The 19,870-nt window shown below is 45.4% G+C and overlaps 1 protein-coding gene and 1 pseudogene across 1 annotated transcript in view; one reads left to right on the forward strand and one right to left on the reverse strand.

The window, feature by feature from the left end:
* Frmd4a (FERM domain containing 4A) overlaps positions 1–19,870 on the forward strand; it is a 494,886-nt gene that overhangs the window by 61,929 nt on the left and 413,087 nt on the right. The window lies entirely within an intron of this gene.
* Positions 11,678–12,652, reverse strand: LOC104874785 (annotated as a pseudogene).

Genomic DNA, 19,870 nt, shown 5'->3' on the forward strand with positions numbered 1-19,870 from the left:
GTAGACCTAACTCCCCCAAACTGTGAGCTAAATTAAATCTTTAAGGTTTGGGTGTTGGGTGTGAAAGCTCATTAATACACCCTCCCCACGTTTCCCCAGAGTGTCTCAAGGCAGTTAGCCAGCTGAAGGAGGGCCAAGAGTTAAGCTCTTGTCTTTGACTCAATACTGATTTTACTAGAAAATTAGTATTTCACCTGACTACGTAGCTTACTCAGCTTATACACTCACAGTAATATTGTTGGATTATAGTATTAAATAATTAGTTCTTTCTTGTGTCAGTGCTACATGGAAAAATAGATTTTTTTTTTTTTTTTTGTACTGGGGATAAAACTCAGGACCTTGCATTTGCGAGGCAGGCAGTGACACTGCTGAGATAAATCCCCAGTTCCTAGATTTGTTTTAAAAAATTAAATCATCCCTGGGAATTCCTTATATCAGATGTAATATAATAATGTTACAACAAAATTGAAAGCACCCATATTGTCCTTTACAGTAAGTTAGCAGTAGGTATGGTATAATGTTTGAAAGAGGAAGGCGTTTGATAAAAATCTGTGGATTGAATTAGTTCCTTAATTTGAATATAAACGAGTGTCCAGCAACCCCTAGTTTATAAAACAGCACCTTTTTAGCAGTAACTGTTTTAAAGGGAAGTGAATCAGTGACCACTTGGGTGAAGGCCCAGCCTGTTGATTCCCGCAGGTGTCACTGGAGGCCGAGATGCAGTGCAGGGAGCCGGGTTCTGCTCTGCCCAGCTGGCAGGGCTGCCATGCAGGGACTTTGGGCCGTGGCTCCCTCTCCGCTCAGTTGCCCCATCTCTGAACTGGGCATAATAGTAATTACCAGCTTCCCCGGAGGGCAGAGTGGATTAATGAGCTAATCTTGTAAAGTGCTTGGCAGGTGGAAAGTTCTGGACTGATGCTATGATTGCACTCATTAGTTGTAGCTGACACTGGGAGTGAATCCTAGCGAGGAGACGTGGAATTAATGCAGAGGCTCTTGGGCTACAATGATGCTGGCTCGTGGGGGAATGGCTGGTGCTGCTTTGATGTACTGGCTGCAGCTTGTCCAGCTCCATCCTCCCCTGAGTGCCTTCCTCTGTGTCGCTGCCTCACTGAGGACAGGCCTGCTGCGGTGATGTCTTAATTAGGCTTGCGACGATTCATCAGGGATGTGCGCAGGTCACGGTGGAAATTAAATCTACCCTGCCTCTTCTGAGCGCCTCCCTGAACACCTAGGCCCTCTGTGACCATGCCAGGTCCTGCAGTGCCCCCCGTACAGATGACAGTTGCAGTCCCAGGGACGTCTTCCTGATTCAGTGGGCAGACAGCCCATGAGGGAACAACAGGTTTAGGATACCCAGAGCTGACTATGGATGTGTGGCTTCCTGGTTACGGTAAGGGTGATCTGCAACAAAAACTCTGCTGTTTTGCATTTTCAAAGCCTATGGAATAGATACGCTTATTGAAATTTTTTAAATGGCTTTTTTTTTTGTTATGCAACAAATATCAATGATGGGCTTTTGGGGCTGGTCTCAGCAGCACATCTGGCTAAAGTCAAGGCCAAATGGTCTCCTGCACCAGGCCTTCAGCACCAGGCAGGAGCCTCATCAGATGGGCTGGCAGGGAGGGAACAGTGCTGTGCCGATGGGCTGTCGTGCCAGCTCAGGAAAGTGGACATTTGTTTCCTGCTTTCTTGCATCCAGTCAGACCAAATCTCAGGCTCTATTTCCTTTAATGCTGCCAGTGGAAAACATCACCGAGGTCCGCTCCATGGACTACTTGTCCTGAAAGAGTATTTCTGAACCAGGATGGAGGCTACGGGCCAGGGATACACTGGTGCTTTCCCTTCCTCCCCTGCCTCCCTGACAGACAGAACGAGAGCAGCGCAGACTGGAGCCGTGCTGGGCTTCTTTCACAGCTCCCCCTCTGGTGTCCTGATGAGGAGGAGAACTGCTCAGCACACACTGGTGTAGTCTCCTTGTCCCCTCAGACAGACGCCCTCCTCACCACCATGCCATGCACCTAAGGTGTACAGTGCCCCATGCCCCACAGCCCCCAGGGCTGCTCTGTCCCCGCCCTTCTGTGGAGCATGATGCCTCGCCTCTCTAATGCCCAGAAAGTAAGGGAGCTTGTTCTGAATTCCTCCTGCTTCTCATCACCCAGGAGGCTTTTGTGTGCCTTCAGTCATGAGCGCTGGCAGGGTCTGCGTGGGACTGAGGGGAGGGAGCTCAGCTCTGGTCCCTTTGGCCTGTCTGATTGTGCTGTATACCCACACCCCAGCATCTGCTGGTCTGGCCTCCTCACACAAAGAGGCCGCTGATGTCACCACTGTTTACAAAAATAATCACTAAGAATGGGCATGGCCACGCCCTGAAATCTGAGTGCAGAAGACATCCTCATGAAATAAGTATTTCAAGTGCATATTATAGGATCAGGTTCAGAGACTTAGTGTTTGGTGCTGGGAGAGGAGATAAATAGGCTAGGAAGGCTCTGGAAAGCCATCTCGGTCCCATTTTCACACAGAAATTTGGAGAAATGCACAGCCTGAGGTAGAACATCTGCCTGCATTTTGTGACTTTACCACTAAAGGTGGGTTTTCCCCAAAGCTCTTTATACTTGTAAGTCAAAGATTATTCTTCAAATTATGGAATGGTGTACAGAAAGTATGTTGAGGGCAGTTATAAAGAGATGGAGAGAGAGAGAGAGAGAGAGCAGTAGAAAGTGGGAAAGTGGGAAACACCTGTGCGTGCGTGCGTGTGTGTGTGTGTGTGCGTGTGTGTGTGTGTTTGTGTGTGTGCGTGCGTGCGCGGCCTCCGGTTGATGACTGCATGCTGAAGGACTGCGGTATCTCAGTAACTGCCCAAGTAAGTCTTAAAGACCCTGAGATCCTGCGTCTCAGGGGAGGGGGCATCACTCTGCCGCTCCCCCTCAGGCTGTATGAAGTCTGGGGAGTTAGTGACTTGCCTGAAGCCAAAGCTGCAGCAGAGCCCCTGCCTTCTCCAGAACACTCCCGCTGCTTGTGGGGTTCACCCGGCCTCCCACCACGGGGCCGGGCAGCTGTGAGACGTCCTGCTACCCTCTCAGGAGGCGCGTTGCCTGGAAATGGTAGCTGGTGGGCCACGGCTCCTCTCACAGCTCTCAGGAACAGAGGTGGCGGCTTCGATCTGAGTCCCCAGAGGGAAGAGCTGCTTTCAGTTCAGTACTGGCGGGGTGGGGAGGTAGGAGGGCGGCAGTCTTCTCCAGGTCGCACTGTAGCACTGGCTGGTTACGTTCCAGGCTGGTAAGAGGAGGAGAGCGGCCACTGAGAAGGGCTTTTCTGTAATGACTGTGGAAATTCCAGATATCAGACAGGCACACGCAGTACCTTTGTAGAGATGCTCCCTTTGTGCTTCCAGCCACTTTTGTTTTAATTTTCCTTCTTCCTCTGAAAGGAGGCTTATGGGGTGGAGAGAAATACATAGAAAGAAACAGCATCCACCTCAAGACATAGGTGTCTGTGGTGTTCTGGTTGAAGACATGGACTTGGGAGCTTGAGGGCTTGTTCGAACTCCTGTCTGCCTGACTCTGTGTAACCTAAAACTAACCTTGACTTCATTTTTCCTCACTTTCCTCATCTGTATGCACATTATAATAGGACCCAACTTTGAGATTGCCAATACAGATTAAATATGTTAGCACTAGATTATATGTACGTCTGTTATAACTGTTTTTATAAAAAGAACTAAGAACTATAGGAGTGTAGGTATAACTTAGTGGAAGAGTACTTGTCTAGCATGCATGAGGGCCTGGATTCAGTCCCTAGCACTGCAAATTAATAAGAATTTTAAGCCAACCAGAAATATAGGCATGGTACTAGGATTCAAATGTGGGTGAAAAGACTTGGTTGGTTTCTGACATGGTTCTAAATTCTCTTTCAGAACTTGAAAGTGACCCATGCATTGGTATATACTATAACCATGGACGCACACCCAGACTTCCGCAGGTCTGGAGATTACCTAGAGTCATACTTTTCCTATCTTTCCCAATAGTACCAAAATTTCACTCACCACTTCCAGCATGAATCTTTCCTCATACCTCAAATTGATGTGAACATTTATAGGGACAGGTTGGGGTAGAGAAGGTGATTGTCCAGCTAGCGAGCAAAACTATGCATTAAAGAGACTGGTATCAGGGAAGAAATTTGGACAGCTGACTCAGACAGCAGAGGCCTAGACCCAGGACCCGGTATGGTGCGGATACCTCTATGGTATTTTTAAAAGACTCGCTGTCCCCTGAGTTTCAATGGACTCATTTCTTAGTGGAGTTCCGATGCTCTATCCATTATGTTTCACCTTTTGTCTGTTCTCTCATTTATTGGTTTGTGCTGATTCTCAGGTAAGAGTCAGGTTAGCTACTTTAAGATATGGCATGTCATCCTTCACATTTTATTTAATTCATTCACTTATGTAAGTATATACGCAAATACAATGAGGATAATATTGGCAAATGTTCGACCAATATGTTTTCATGATGCCCCCTTGCGACATGATTCCATGCAACCCTGGTCCTTCAGGACTGAGTCCGGGGGGCGGGTGCCTGGGGAAGGGAAGACTGGGCGCTCTGGAACAGACAGACAGGGACTGCTTAGGACCCAGCCCCACGTCTGGCCTTTCCATGCCATGTGACCGTCAACCACACTTTCATTTCGTACTGCTCTTCGGATCCCCCTGGGTGGTTGTCAGGGAAGCTTTCTGAGATTACTTCCGCAAGCACATTTTACCAGTGACACATCTGCACCCTGCAGAGGTGAACATGGCACCCAAGGACATCAGTGGCACCTCCAGAGCTGGACCTCAGCCTCTTCACAGAACCTAGTATTTTCAACTTTAGGCCATTCTGTGTTTTCTTAATGCTCAGGAATGTCCAGGAATGTCCAGGTTTTCACTTATTTTCTTGTTTTATTCTTAATACTGTATACTTTTATGGTCAAGGAAATAGTTTGCTTTTTAAAGTTTAAAATTTTTGACTGTTATATATAAACAAAAATTGTATATATTATCAAGATTCCATGTGATGTTTTGATATATGTATACGTTGTAGATTTTTTGAGCAGGGGCGCATATCTTTCTCCTCAGATATCTATCATTTCTTTGAAAACATTCATAATTCTTCTAGATTTTAGCAGTGTACAGTAAGTAATTATTATTTGTACCCAAGAGCTTCTGACTCATAGCTTTAACTTAGTATCCATTGATCAACTTTTCCCATTTCCCCCTGCTCCACTGTCTCAAGCTTCTGGTAGCTACCATTCACCCCCAACTTTTGTGCAATAAATATCTTTAGCTTCCACATATGAGTGATATTATGCAGTACTTGTCTTCCTGTGCCTGGCTTATTTCTTAACATAGTGATCCAGTTCCATCCATGCTGTTGCAAGTGACTTGATTTCATCCTTTTTATGTCTGAGTAGTACTCCATTGTGTATGTAAACCACATTTTCTTTACCCACTCATCAGTTGGTAGACGTTCAGGTTGATTCCACATGTCTTGAGTATTGTGAATAGTGCTTCGGTGATCACGCGAGTGCAGCCATCTCTGCACATACAGATTTCGTTTTCTGTGGATATGTACCTAGGAATGGGATTGTTGCATCATATGGTATTTCTATTTCTAGTTTTTTGGGAAACACCCATGCAGTTTTGCATAGTGGCTGTTCTGATTTTCATTCCCACCATCAGCTCATGGGGATCCCTTTCCTCCACATTCTCAACAGCGCATCTTATCACGGTTTTTGATAGCAGCCACTGTGACTGGAGGGGGTGATAACGTCTCACGATTCTGATTTGAGGAAATCATTTGTTTTAACAAAATCCACGTTTCATCATTTCTGGGTGTTTCTCATAAGGACAGTCTGTCCCGCTCCATGATAGAAGGTATCCAAAGTGGCCAACTTAAACTGATGGGGACCAGAATGTGCGTTGAGTGGTGACCATTCTAGCTTTAGCGCTAATCTTCAAAAGATTCAAAACTGCCCTTGAGGTCTCTCACCACTCTGGGATTTGAGGAGTCCTTAGCACATCGGCTAGTTCTCTGGTTGCGTCAGGGTGTCACTCCAAGCCTGGGAGGGCGTTCTGTGCCTTCTCTGAGTTACTGCAGCCGTTTGCTGTCACCATGTAGGGTCTGTACCCGAGGACAGGCTTGTGGGGTCCAAAATCTCCTCATTGTTCTACTAAAGGTAACTAGGTTCCCATGCAGAATTCTGACTGGTGTGAGCGGATGAGAGGCTACAGGTCACAGAAGAGAGAGGGTGGACGTTGGACAGCGGCGTGCTGGTGCCTGCCGTCCCACGTTTGGAGGGCTCACCTGCAGGTCCTCGCTCCTTCATTCCTGTGTGTCCCCTACTTCACGGTGTCAAGTGATGGCCTTCGCTTTAACCCTGAGTTAATGGCCAGTGAAGGCAGAGGAGATGGACCTTTTTATTTTTGTCTCCCGTCTCTGCACCTTATCAGAGATCTTTAGAGACTGTTTTTCTGGAAAAGTTAGTACTCCTTTTCTCAGTGATGTTAGTCAGGATGAGGTAGAAGCACAAGCTGGAGCCAGGAGGCTGGGAGATGCTAACAGCCGGGGTGGTTAGGCCTAGTCTCCACCCTGCAACCTTGGTCAACACAAGAAGATTCTAGAATGACAGTGAACCCACCCCCCACCCCCCGCCCCGAGAGCAGCTCGGTAAGGAAGGTGTTACCTGTTCTTTGTACATTTTCAAAATGAAGCTAATTTAACTGTTGCCCTCTGGAAGAATATTTTCTCTATTTAAAAAATTCACAGTTGGCATTAGAATGTAAAAAGGCAGAAAAACAGAGAGACAGGAACTGCTTGGGACCCAGCCCCACCTCCCACGTTTCCATACCCTGTGTCCATCAGCCACACTTTCACGTTGCTGTTCAGATCCAGACCTCAGTGCACAGGGATATGGAGATTTTAACAGTAACTACAGTGACTCCTCTGGAAAGGCTTTCCTGCTGTACTGTCACGCAGGATTGAGCATGCCAATTGCGCTGCACAAACACGGCCTTGACTCTTAAAAAGAGCTGCCATTTTGTAAATGAGAACTAATGGCAAACCATTGTTTTAAAATTTCCTTGATTAATGTGATTATTGAAAATTTGGAAGTTTTTCAGTTGTGAACAGTTGTTTAATAGTTTATTTTTTCTTGTTGCTTTGTAAGCCTGTCACATATTTGACACATGAACTATTTCTATTACATTGTCATTACATCACAATCATTTTTATTACCAATAATTGCCTTTATTGTTTGATATTGTACTTTTATGATTCAATTCTACTTTTGTAAGTTTATTGAGGTGTAAGTAATGTACAAAAAGCTGAACACATTAAAACATATTTTGATGAGCCTGACAGTCATTAAAACTTACCACATCAAAACAATGACTATATCCATTGTTCATAAAAACTTCCTTTTATCCTTTTACAACCCCTCCCTTACACTACTCTTTCCACACCTACTTTGTGCTACCTTGAATTTTTTTGGCGGGGTACTGTGGATCGAACTCAGGACCTTCCACTTGCAAGGCAGGTAGGTGGCAGTACCACTGAGCTAAATCCCAGCCCCAACCTTGAATTTTTTATAAATAGATTCATACAATGCATACTCTTTTTTTTCTGATTTATTTTACACAGCATAGTTATTTTTAAATTCTTTTGTGTTGTTAAATATGTTAATATTTCATTTTTTATTGCTGACTAGTATTTCTTTTTATGATTATACCACAATTTTATCCGTTCACCCACTGATAGAAATGTATGTTGTTTTCAGTTTGGGGGTACTACAAATAAAGCTACTACTAATTTTCAACCTTTGCGTGAACATATGCTTTCATTTCTCTTAACACCCACACATAGAATTACTACACCTACATATAAGAATTACTATGGTGGGAAGAGGTTTAACTTTTCAAGAAACTTCCAAACTATTTTCCACAGCAGTTGTGCCATTTTACATCTCCAACAGCCCAAAACAGGTGCTATAATTTCTCCACTTCATCAGCCTCACTTGATATATATTTTCTTAATTTTAGCCATTCTGATTATTAAATCTGGGTTTGTGGTGGGATTTTACTGTGGCTTTACCTACTTTTCTTCCTAGTAATCAATCCTGAACATCACATGCCATTTACCAGTCCTCTTTGGCAATGTCCATTAAAAGCATTTGTCCGTTTTTACTTGGGTTATGTGATTTATTATTGAATTTTGAGAGTTCAGCCTATATTTTAGGTAAAATCCTTCTATCGTATATATGATGTGCAAATGTTTCTCCCTGGTCTGTGGATTACCCTTTATTACATAGTACGGCTTTTAAACAGTATAAATTTTAAATCTTGGTGGAGTCTATTAATTTTTAAATAGCCTGTGCTCTTTGTTGTTCCCATTTTAGTTTATGAATTTATTTATGTGGTGCTGAGGCTTGAACCCCAGGCCTCGTGCATGCTAAGCATGTGCTCTACCACTGAGCTGTACTCCCTAGCTCTCTGTTCTACTGTAGAAATATTTTCCAAACCTAAAGCCAAAAGTTTTCCATCTATGTTGTATTCTAAAAGTGAATCACATCCTGCTGCACTTTTGAAATGAAACATGGATGTGATTCATTTTGAGCTAATTTTTCTGTACTGTGTGAGGTAAGGGCCACGTTTTACTGATCTTTGCATATGGTTTTCAGTATTTCTAGCACCGCTTGTCAAAAAGACTTCCTTTGCCATTGAATTGGGTATGTATTTCCTAAAGCTGCTGCAGCTAATCTCAGAGTAGGTGGTTTAAAACAGCAAAGCGTTCTGTTCTTAACTTAGGGAAGCCAGAGGTCTGGGCACACTTTTGCAGTGCTGCGCTGGCTCTAGACACTCAGCGCTGGCTCTGCTTCCTCCCTGCACCCCGGGGCTCCACACTGCCCTTACTGAGCTCTTCCCTTCAGCAGCATCACCCCAGCACTGCTCCCCTCCTCACACGGCAGGGTCCCCTTTGTGTCTGTCCCTGTGTTTCTTACAGGGGTACCTGCCATTGGATTAGAGCCCAGACTAATCCATTCTGACTTCCTTTAAGCAATTACACCTGTTGAGATGGAATAAGGCCACGTTCTAGGGTTCCAGGGAGACACATGTTTTGAAGGGATGTCGTGTAACCCATTTACAAACTACTTTGGTATCTTTGCTGAAAACCAATAGATCGCATGTGTGACTTAGACTGTTGTGGTTTGGTTCATTGTTTTTATGCTTCAAAAGTGCTTGTTCATAGTGAGATAAGTTTGAATGTTAGCCTGTGTTTTATTCTAGATTGTTAATTTAATTTCTGAAAATCTAGAGTAAATTTTAGATTATGGTATAAAGCTGAATTATAAGTTTTTTCCCAAATTAGAAATTTCCTTTTTTTTCCTGTAGTGCCTAGCATTTGCTTTATATTTTAAATTTCTGTAAGATAGATGTATGTTCATAATTTTACAGAAATGTTACACGTTTACACATATTCTTTAAAATGGCCATTTTCTGCTTGTGGAGTAATTCATCTCTGCCCTGCATGTAGCTTACTTTGTATTAGAGTGGTTCTTGTAGGTATATATTTGAGGATCAATTTTTTGACCCCTTTATTCTTTTCTGACTGTGGTTGAGACTGTACCATGACTATACTTATATCATTGTACCTGCCTAACAGGCTTTAATAGTAGTTTCAAGGTACCACTTTCATTTTCCCTGCTTATTCTTCAAATGACCTTCAAAATAGCTCATGGGCTAGGGATTTAGCTCAGCTACACGGTATCTGCCTGGGTGGCGTGAGGTCCTGAGTTTGATCCCCAGCACCCAAAAAAAAAAAAAAAATCAAAATAATGATTTCAATCTTGTTAGGACCATTGTAGTTTCTTATGGAATAACATTGTACCAATGAATGAATGATTTGGGGAATAACTGGCACTTTTTCAGTTTCAGCCACTCTGTAGAAAAATCTGTATATGCCTCCCTTTAAGCAAGCCTTTAATGATTTTCATTACAACTTTATAAGTTTCTGTTGCACATCTCTTATTAGCAATGCATTCCCAGATATTTTCTATTTATTATTTCCTCTTAAAAATGAAATCTTTCTTTTCCCATTATGGTAAAAAAAAAAAACAGTTCTTGCTGACAGTAATATGAATGCCTTTGATGTATTTATCTTGTACTGCTCATTTACTGAAATCACCTGTTAATTGTATAATTTTAAAAATCACTTTTATCTCCTTTTGGCACCTAAAACTTCAAATTCCCTTTATTTTCTTTTGTTCTCATTGCTTATTTGTTTTCTGCTGGCTGGACCTGTCTGTGTCTTCCAGATCTACAGTTTGAAAGCAGATTTATGTCTTCAGCCCGTGGCTCAGATCTCGGGGTCTGGCCGTGACACTGCCCTGGTTTGGGTGTCTCCCGCTTTTCTACTCTGTCCCCAGATGCTAATCATTGCAGCACACTAACATCTTCACCTTCCAAGCACACAGTGCCAACCAGGCTCATCTGGTGTCCCTGTGACAGTTTTTCCCGTTTGGGGTCGTATTTTGAGACCATGCCCACTACCATTTTCCACCCTAGTTCACTCTTGTTAGTTTCCTGAGAATTACTTTGACCAGCCACCTGGAGAAGAGAACGTGACGGTGGCCTCCTTAGGAGCCAGCATTTGGGCCCCAGAGGAGGATTTCATTTTCTGCTTGGTTCGGACTTACCAATAGACCAGGCGAGCAAAGGACAAACAGGAATGAGCTTTCTGCCCACTGGTAAGGATGGGTTATTTTTTCTGATACCTTTTTTTACCATCCTTAAGGCAGTTTCACCTCCCAATTCACCTGGATTTTAAGAACAGACTGATACTGACTTCCAATTTTGACTTTTGTCCCTACTTAAATGGGCGCTGTGGTGGAAAGCTGGTATGTGCTTTGTGGGCTGTATGCCAGGTACCATTCTTAACAGGAAGTTTAGCAGTTTGAAGGCAAATGAAGTAAGACTTTGGGAAGTAGAGCCCTTTGGATTGGGATCCTCCAGGAGGGTCTAGGGGCTCTTGTGGAGGAGAAGCCTCTTGATTTTTTGATGCCCTTCAACCCTGGAACTAAGGTAACCCCCTCTCGACTCTTTGCTGAGCTCTGATTAGCAGCTCACCCCAGACCTTTTCCAGGCCAAGCTCTAGAGAACATCATGGCACCTTCCTCCTTCCTCTACCCCTCCACACTCTGGGTGGGCCATGGCTTTCTCCAGCTCAGTGTATAGTGATGAAGGTGACATGACGGCTTCTCTGTAGAGGAGGTGTTGGGACCTGTTGGGGATTCAGTGGCGGGACCTGTTGGGGATTCCTGGAATGACAGGTGGAGTAGAGCACAAAGCAGATGAGAAGCCAGGGTGGGAGTCACTTCCTGACAGGAAGAGTGTTGTCTAATTTTTAGAGAAGAAATTCTTGTAGCTCATATTACCTCACCTTACTGATTAGCTTATTGTGAGCCTAGGAGCCTGGATTTCAAGGGGAAGAAGATGGGGGTGGGACTGTGTTTATTTTAGGAGCCAAATGTTCAAGCACAGTAACAACAACAGCACAACAAACCGAAAGCCTCTTGAGCTTCCTAGTGTGACAGAAGCCAAGAGAGGAACCCAGTGAGCTACTCTTGAGAAAGGCACACGAGACTCCTAAGAAAGCAGGTGATCGAGAAGAGCGTAAGTGACGGTGTCTGAAAGGAGTAACTGCTGGAGCCGCAGGGCACCCCAGGAGATAGAGGGAGGAGCTGGCATTTGGGCAGCTGCTGCATGGAAGACACAGGAGCCAGACTGCAACACCAATAGCTGCATAAGATTCCTGCTGTCTCCAGGTTTCCCTGTCCCATCCTTGGCCCCGAAGAAGCCAACGGCAAACACTGAGCAGACCAGGACAGGAAAGGAACCAGAGGAAGAGGGCCCAGAGGCTGTGTTCTGTCCTTTCCACCCTTTTTGCTTCCTCACATATCCTGCTGCAAGTCTGGGTGTCACACTTGTCCTGGGGTGGTGAAGGGGCAGCTCCAAACTGAATGACAGATTCCAGTGTTTATTTCTAGTAGAGCTGGACTTTTGATGCTTCATAATTAGGTTCGATGTTATTTTAATGATGTTTTTGTGGTTTTGTAAGAAAGTTGTGGGTTAAATTTTATTTTTCCAATGGACCTGCTCCTTCATCTTCACTAGCAGATGCTGCATCTCCACCCTTGGTGTTTCTGGTATAAATACCTGAGCTCCATGCTTTGAAACCATACTGATGAGTCCTCGCCAAGAAGCGCCTGAGGGACTGCCCTGGCCTGTGGACCATGTGTCTTCAGTCTCTGAGACCACAGCTGGTTATGAGTTCCTAGTTGGGAACTTCCTTACAGAGTGTATCACAAGTAGCTGTGTCAAACAAGGCCAGGTTCTTGAACTTATCCCAAGCTTTGCCTTGGGATAGTAGTGGGCTACTACTTTTGGCTTTGCCCTCAGATTTGTTGAAGTCTTGGATTTCTTGGCCAGCTTTCCAGTATCTTTCTTTTTCTTGTCGTCCTTGGGCCACATCACAAAGCTTGGAGTGCACTGGTGACCACTGCAGGCTTGCTAAGATGTCAGACAAAAAGGAAGCACCATTCAACAGCAGTCCCACAAACCCATCCCCAGATCTGTGTTTTGTAGAAAGACACACTGAAGTACTTATTGGTGTATTTTTCTTTGAGTCAATCTAAAAATAAAATAGGAGCAATAAACAGAAAGGCTGGAACAAAAACAGACAGGCTGAAGCAAAACACAAAAAGGGTGATGTTTGAGGAATCTAAGAAGGGCATTGGTAATTCCCACGCACGTGTGTCTGTTGTCTGTGTCTGTGTACATCTTGGTCTTATCTTATAGATGGGGTGTTATATTATTCCCATTTTCAGAGCAGGAAATAGAAGGGCTAATTTGCTTCTAGTTCCTTACTAGTCAGTGTTGGAACTGGTAGATGAATCCCCAAGATTCTGAATTCAAAGTTTAAGTACTGAGTAAATTGAAGAGTTTTCTTACCTCACAGTACCACCTGAGTCTCCCTTTTGGAAGTTTTTACTTAGTCTGTATAGCTATCTGTTTTGGTATAATATGTCACTCCATAACTCAGTGGCTTGACACAACAGATATGTAATATCTCAATTTCTGTGCATCAGACTTCGGGTGCAGCCAAAATGAAGCTTCTGGTTCTGGATCTCCCATGAGCTTGCAGAAGAGCTGTTGGCTGGGGCTTTGGTCCTTCTGAAGGTCTGATGGAGGAATGTTTGCTTCCAAGTTCACTAACCTAGTTATTTACAGGCCTGGATCCCTCACCACGTAGGCCTCTGACAGAGCTGCCTCATGACCTAGCAGCTGACTTCCACAGATTAGCAGAAGGAGTTAGAGCATGACTAAGAGAAAAACCACATTGTTCTAGGATCATTGCCGCACCCTTGAGTCATTTGCTACTTTTATTTCTGCTGATGTTCTGAATAAAGTTATGGAAAGCTCCTGGTCGGGGGTGTTTGCCACCCAGAGCAGCATGGATCAGGCCAAAGCTCAGCTTATTCTCTAAGTCTTATTTCTGTCTATATATTAATGAATTCGCCTTGTGCCGCCGCGGCTTGCAGGAGACTGGGACCTGGTGCAGAGGTTCTAGTAACGTCTCCTTTCCCTGTTCCCTATAGTCCCTGCTCTTCCAAATCAAAGATATAGCGATTTGTTTCTGATGAATAAAAAACAGCAGAAGTGATAGGGTATGACTTGAGATTTGATTATAAAAAGACTGCAACTTTTCTCTTGGTTATGCTCTAACTCCTTCTGCTAACCTGTGGAGGTCAGCTGCTAGGTCATGAGGCAGCTCTGTGGGAGGATTATTTTTTTTCACATTATGACTTAACAAGAGATTGATCTACTGACAAAGTGAAAGCCTGTGTAATGCAATCACCTGGGAAAGTCCCACCTCTGAACACTGCTACCCTGGGGACCAAAGCCCTGATATGTGAGCCTTGGGCAACCTGTCGTTTTTGAACCATAACAAAGTGCTTTGCACCTACCTATGTACTTCCACCTCCTCTCTTTGGGCATTGCTCTCTTCAGAGAAGCCACTATGGATGCAGCTAGAAACCAAGGGCTGAGTAGACAACATGGCTTCTTTCTGACCACACATACAGTTGACCTTACATCACCTTTTTCAGTCCAGTGCCCTGAGCCCTGTAGGAACTGGGCGTTAATCTCAGAGACCAGCCCATGTCTGACTGTGCCACCTGGCCCTCCCAGCCAGTGCCCAGTCCCTTCCTGCTCATTGTGCCTGTGTCTTCATCAGCATGCCCCTGTTGGGTCCCAGGACTCCCCGAGGATAGAAAATGTGGCATTTTTGCTAAATCTGTTCCTTCTCACGTAGCACACCCAAAGGCAGCAACTGGACTAGGAGAACTAACTAATTCTCTGGAGACTATGCTTGATTTTTGGCCCTGGCAAAGATGTGACATATAGCCAAGTGTTACATACTTGGTTGTTGTGTAAGACACACTGTTATGCTGGGCATAATAGTAATAATAGACAGACCATCAGATTATGGACTTGATAACTTCCCAGGATTACAACCTTAATTGGAAAATCCTTTCACAGAACAGCACATTTTTTAAAAAAATAGAATAGGCAACAGCTTATAAAACAAGACACCAATTCCACCTGGAGTTTTTCCTACCATCCCCCTTGTATTACTCTGAATTTCCACCACTGGAGTTACTAGAATGGGTACAATTTGAGCAGGAGTGACAGGAAAGGAAAAAAAGAAATTAAGAATTATTTAATCCCCATCTAGCAATTAACTAAATTAGTGTGTTTCTGTATTGCCTGCTAGTCTTTTGGACACACATATTTTTTTATTAAAAATTAAATGGAATTAGAATTATGACACCTCTGTTTTTTCCACTTTTTAGTTCACTAGTGTTAAATCTGGCTCTTCAATATTCCACTGAGTGCCCACAGCTCATTGTGATGTCACAGGTGTTTCACGTGTTTCCGAGTTTTGCCCTTAACAATATCACCATCATGAGTATCTGTGTACTCCATCGTTCTGTATATCTCTGATCATTTCTTTCCAAGAAGTTCTTGTAAGTGAAATTTCTGGGTCAGAGGGGAAATGGGCATTTCACTGCTCAGCTTTCCTGTTGCTGGGACAAAATGCCTACTGCACCCAAATTATGAGGAGGTTTACCTGGCTTGGAAGGCTTCAGTGCATCTCCGCGGGGGGAGCAGCCCAGTGGAGGGTGTGGTGCAGCAAAGACGCTCACTTCCTGGAACCTGGGAAGCAGAGCAGAGCCTAGAGAAAGCGCTAGAGAGGAAGGAGGGGACCAGAGGCAGGGCCAAGGTCATGCTCACACAGTGCTTTACAATCCAGGTAGCTCCCAGTGCCACCAAAGCAACAGTCAAGTAAACTGTGATGGGCTTGCAGTAGAGGCTGCGAGCAGCAGGGAGATTCTGGAAAGGGCTGCACAGTGGCCGTGACATGAGGGCCACATGCAGAAGCGTGGCAGGGCCGTTCTTGGGGCAGCCCTGATGCCCTGGGCATGAACAGCAGGCCTCCAGCTCTTTCCTCTCCAACTCTACCTCTCTGATCTTAGGGGATCATCTGGACATGTTTTGTGTTGGTTTGCTTTTTGCAGTGCTAGGGGTCATCCCCCGGGCCTCGTGCCTGCTAGGCAAGTGCTTTGCTCCAATCCCTACCTCATCTTCTGAACCCCAGTTTCATTATCTGTAAAATGGGATTAAGGATTTATGTAAGTCAGAACATTATCCTGAGGACTTCACCAAAATCAGCCCTTAGAAGTCATTTGCAAATACTGGGATCCTTAACCAATGTCTTCATTTCAATGTCTTCATAGCATTGTTTAAGGGAAAGTACACTGGCTGAACTTACTTCAGTCAGTGCTTGTCTGGGGTACTTACCAATCAGTAAACAGGAAGGAGGGAGGTGGATTGAACACAGATTTGACCATCCTGTCTAGAAACCTATGCTCACAAAGGCAGGCATCGTAAGCAAGCCTTCTGACATATCTTAAAGGCAGTAAGGTCGGTGCTTATTCTGTGGGGCTCAGACAGACACACCTGTAGCATGAATAAATGAGACAACTGCCCCAATGTTGTGTTAGTGCACATCTAGTCATAGCTTGGAGGAGAACTTCCTGTGACAGTGTGCTATTCTCAGACAACCGAGACGGAAATGCAGATGACACATCCAGGAAAAAAGAACTTGAAGGACTCAAGCACTGGCTCCCGAGATAACACATTGATGAATAAAACTGCATAATGATGTGTAAGATTGGGGTAGGCAGTATTTCTACATTCATGTATTATTTAAAGAGTGTGGTTTAAAATATGCATGTGCAATTGAGTTGCTACATTAAATTTTATGTCACACTTATTTTGTCCAAATCTCTAACAGTTTCTATAGTCAACTGGATGACAGAGAGTCTACTGGGGAATCTTTCCGTTGGGTGAGAGAACTTCCTCCTTTCTGGGCAGATATATGAGTCACCTACAGACAGTACGGTATGAGAATAAAACAGGAGGGTTATAAGGTGCTTGGCCCTTGTACAGCAAGTGTCCCATTAACACCACATCCTGCTGGGGGGAGCTAGACAAGGCTGGAAGCAGTGCATGCTGCCACCTGGGGTGCTGGGGCTGGAGACTGACAAAGATTTTAGGACAGAAGGAGCTAACGGCAAACTTACTTTATCACTCAATTTGGGACAGGGTTTGGCCGTGTACAGTCACTTACTTTCGGTTTGTCTTTTTTGGTCATGAAAATGGTATTTTATGTCAAGGTCCTGCAGAGCTCTCTGAGTTTTATACAGTGATTGGAAGCATTAAAACAACAGCAACGACTAAGAGATCTCATTCTGTCAGAATGAACACGGGCAGGAAGTAGAGGCTGGATTTCCTCCAGGGCTGAGACTTCCACTAATCAGGGCAGGACCCCAACTCAAGAGGCCTTCCACTCTTCCTTCGTCTTCTTAAGCTTAACTTTGCTAAACGGGGCTCATTCCCCAAGCTACCTCGAGAGGAAGAGAGTAAATGTGTCTTTCACAGCAGCTTCCTCTGCCAGAGTGTGACATATTAGGTGTTTGGGTCACAGGTGAAAAACTGCAAAGAGGCAGAGAAGAAGAGAGGAGCGGAGGGAGTCACGGGGAGGGGGAGAAGGAGGGAGAGGGAGAGGGAGAGCTCGCCTGCCTGATCTGCATGCTAACCTACCAACTTAAGCGAGAAAGGAGATGGCAAGAGTTTAGTGTGATCTTATTTCTTCTGACAGGTGCTAGGGGCTGTATTTCCAATTTGCCATTCTTTTGGGCACTGTGTAAATGTCTCTATCCCAGGGCCTGAGGCCTGAATTCACTTGTGCAGGCACAGAGCAAACCAGCCACCTCCAGTGGGGACAGATCTCAACCCAGACTGTCTCGGACGCCTCTCTAGCTGTGCTGGGAGCAGACTGGCTGCCCAGGAGGGAAGCAGAGTGACTGGACTGAGCTGTCCATCTCTGCCTGGCCCTCTGCGTGCACAGCAGTTTACATCTGGGCGGGCCGTGGCTTTGGCTGGAGCAGGCTGCTTCCTCTCCCCAGCAGGTTTCTCACATGCTGCTCTGAGTGCAGGGCACAGTGCCTAGATCCCAGGGAAGGCCCCTTTGAGGAGAACGTCCCAGGACCCAACGCACCCCAAGGCTCATTCCTGAAGCCCCCGACCATGCTCCTGTCCGTTCCGCATGGCTGCTCTGGTGCTCCGGAAGCACCCGACTGCCGAGCTCAGCCTCCTCTCTCCCTGGACACCCATTCCCGCCACCCTCTCTCCTCCTGGAGCACCGTCTTCTCCACAGTGTTGTCCCTCGCTGTCTCCACACCCGCTCTGGCTTTCTGACACTGTAATTTCCCCTGGGAATGGGGCCAAGCATGTTTGCCCAGTGATATTTTGCTGTTCTGTCAGAGTCCATCAGATACTTACAGCTCAGTTAGCGTTGGCACGAAAGCTGCATGTATGTACGTACATGGAAATGTGTGGGTGCCTACATGGAAATGAGTGTGCATACATGGGAACACATGTACGGACAAATCTGTGAGTGCATGTTTTCTCAGTTGTTTCTGAACCATCATTCTTGGGCCTGTGTAGCCACTGGAAAAATACTTTCCTGATGTTAGTAGCATCAAGTTTTGTGTTTAAGAGCATATTAGTTTCTTCATAAGTTCATATTTCACTTTCCCTTCATCCCCCCCGCTCTTTTTTTGGTACCAGGCATCAAACTCGGGTCCTTGCACTTGCGAGGCAGGTGGCAGCTCCACTGAGTTAAATCCCTGGCCCTAGGTTTTATGTTTTGCTGTAACCCAGAGTTTCATTTTAGACAAACTGACCTGCCTCTACCCTCTGGGACACGTCTAAATTGAAGACAACTCTTTAATTAGACCTGAGAAATCTTTTACAACTCAAGAAATCAAGCATTAGTGCCAAGATTCTCTAGCAGGTTATGCTGGACTCACACACACAGGAATTGGGAGGTGGGTCTGATTTAGGGAGCCCCTGGTCTCAGGTCACACAGGTGCTGAGACCACCTTGGCCTCTTTATAAGATGGTTATAGCCAAGGTGCGAGACAGAAGGAGGTCTCCCTGGGCTGATTAATTTGGAGTCCTGATTAACTAGGCCAGATGAGTTGTCCAGCCTTTGTGTCTGATGAGGTTTTCAGAGTTGCTGTAGCCTTTGGCACCTGGCAGAACCTTGTCTTAGTTTGTGTGGCTGCCATCACAAAGTGCCACAGGCTAGGTGGTTTAAACAACCAAAATTATTTTCTCATTGTGTTGGAGACCAAGGTTACGGGGAGAACAAGCTTCTCTCTTCCGTGTGCAAATGGTGCCTTCCTGTCTTCATGTGGCTGTGTGTCTGTGTCCAAGTTTCCTCTTCCTAAGGGTCCTGTTGAATTCGACCCTTCTGATAACCTCATTGACTCCATCTTCTCTAGAGACCTTGTCTCTGCAAACAGTCACACCCCAAAGTACAGGGCCTTGCGACTTCAGTGTATGGATCTGGGAGCGCACAGGTCAGCCTGCACCGGGCTCAGCAGTTTGGAGAGCCTGCTCTTCTTGCCCACTGCCTGTACACTGGCTCCACATCTCTCTGACTTGGTCCTGGGTGTTTCCTATGGATGAACTAATTTTCTCCACACATGCCTCCCCCAGGGGTAGGAGCTGTCATCCTCACTTGACTCCAGAGGAGGCTGGCCATGAGGGAGAACCTGCCCAGGCTCATGGCCCAGGGCCCTGCCTCCAGCACCCATGCCCTGCACCTTGGCGATCCCTCTGCCCAGCGGCCCAGCCCGTACCAGTGCCACTACCCTCAGCCTGCAGCCTTGGCAGGCCGGGCTCCTGTGTTGCTGCTCCTCGGGAGGGACCTGAGGTCAGCTCTGCGTGTGAGCAGGCTTGGAGCTCTCACCTTTCCCAGTCTGGGCCTGAAGGGCTGAGCCTTCTGTGCCAGCTCCGGAACCCAAGAGATGTAAGAGATCTGAGGGTGGAGACCAAGGGATGTTGCTCCCCAGAAAGACTTCCTCTTTGGAGGCAAGTAAATTGAGGCAGAGAAGCCATCTTTTCCCCCTTGGGGAGAAAATAATACAGCTATATAGAGGTGATAGAAAACAACTCGTGAGAGGTCTTGATGGTCGAGCTTAACAAGAATATTAAAGGGAGCTTGATAGTGCAGTGGGGAGAGCACTGGTTTTGCATCAGACATATTTACATTTGATTGTTAGTGCTGCCTTCTTGGGTAACATGTTTTGGTGTCAGTTGCCTCTTCTGAAAAATGGGTGTGTAATACCTTCTTATAGGATT

Source organism: Fukomys damarensis, unplaced genomic scaffold, assembly GCF_012274545.1.
Source record: "Fukomys damarensis isolate Sample0158 unplaced genomic scaffold, DMR_v1.0_HiC HiC_scaffold_19, whole genome shotgun sequence".
NCBI lineage: Eukaryota > Metazoa > Chordata > Mammalia > Rodentia > Bathyergidae > Fukomys > Fukomys damarensis.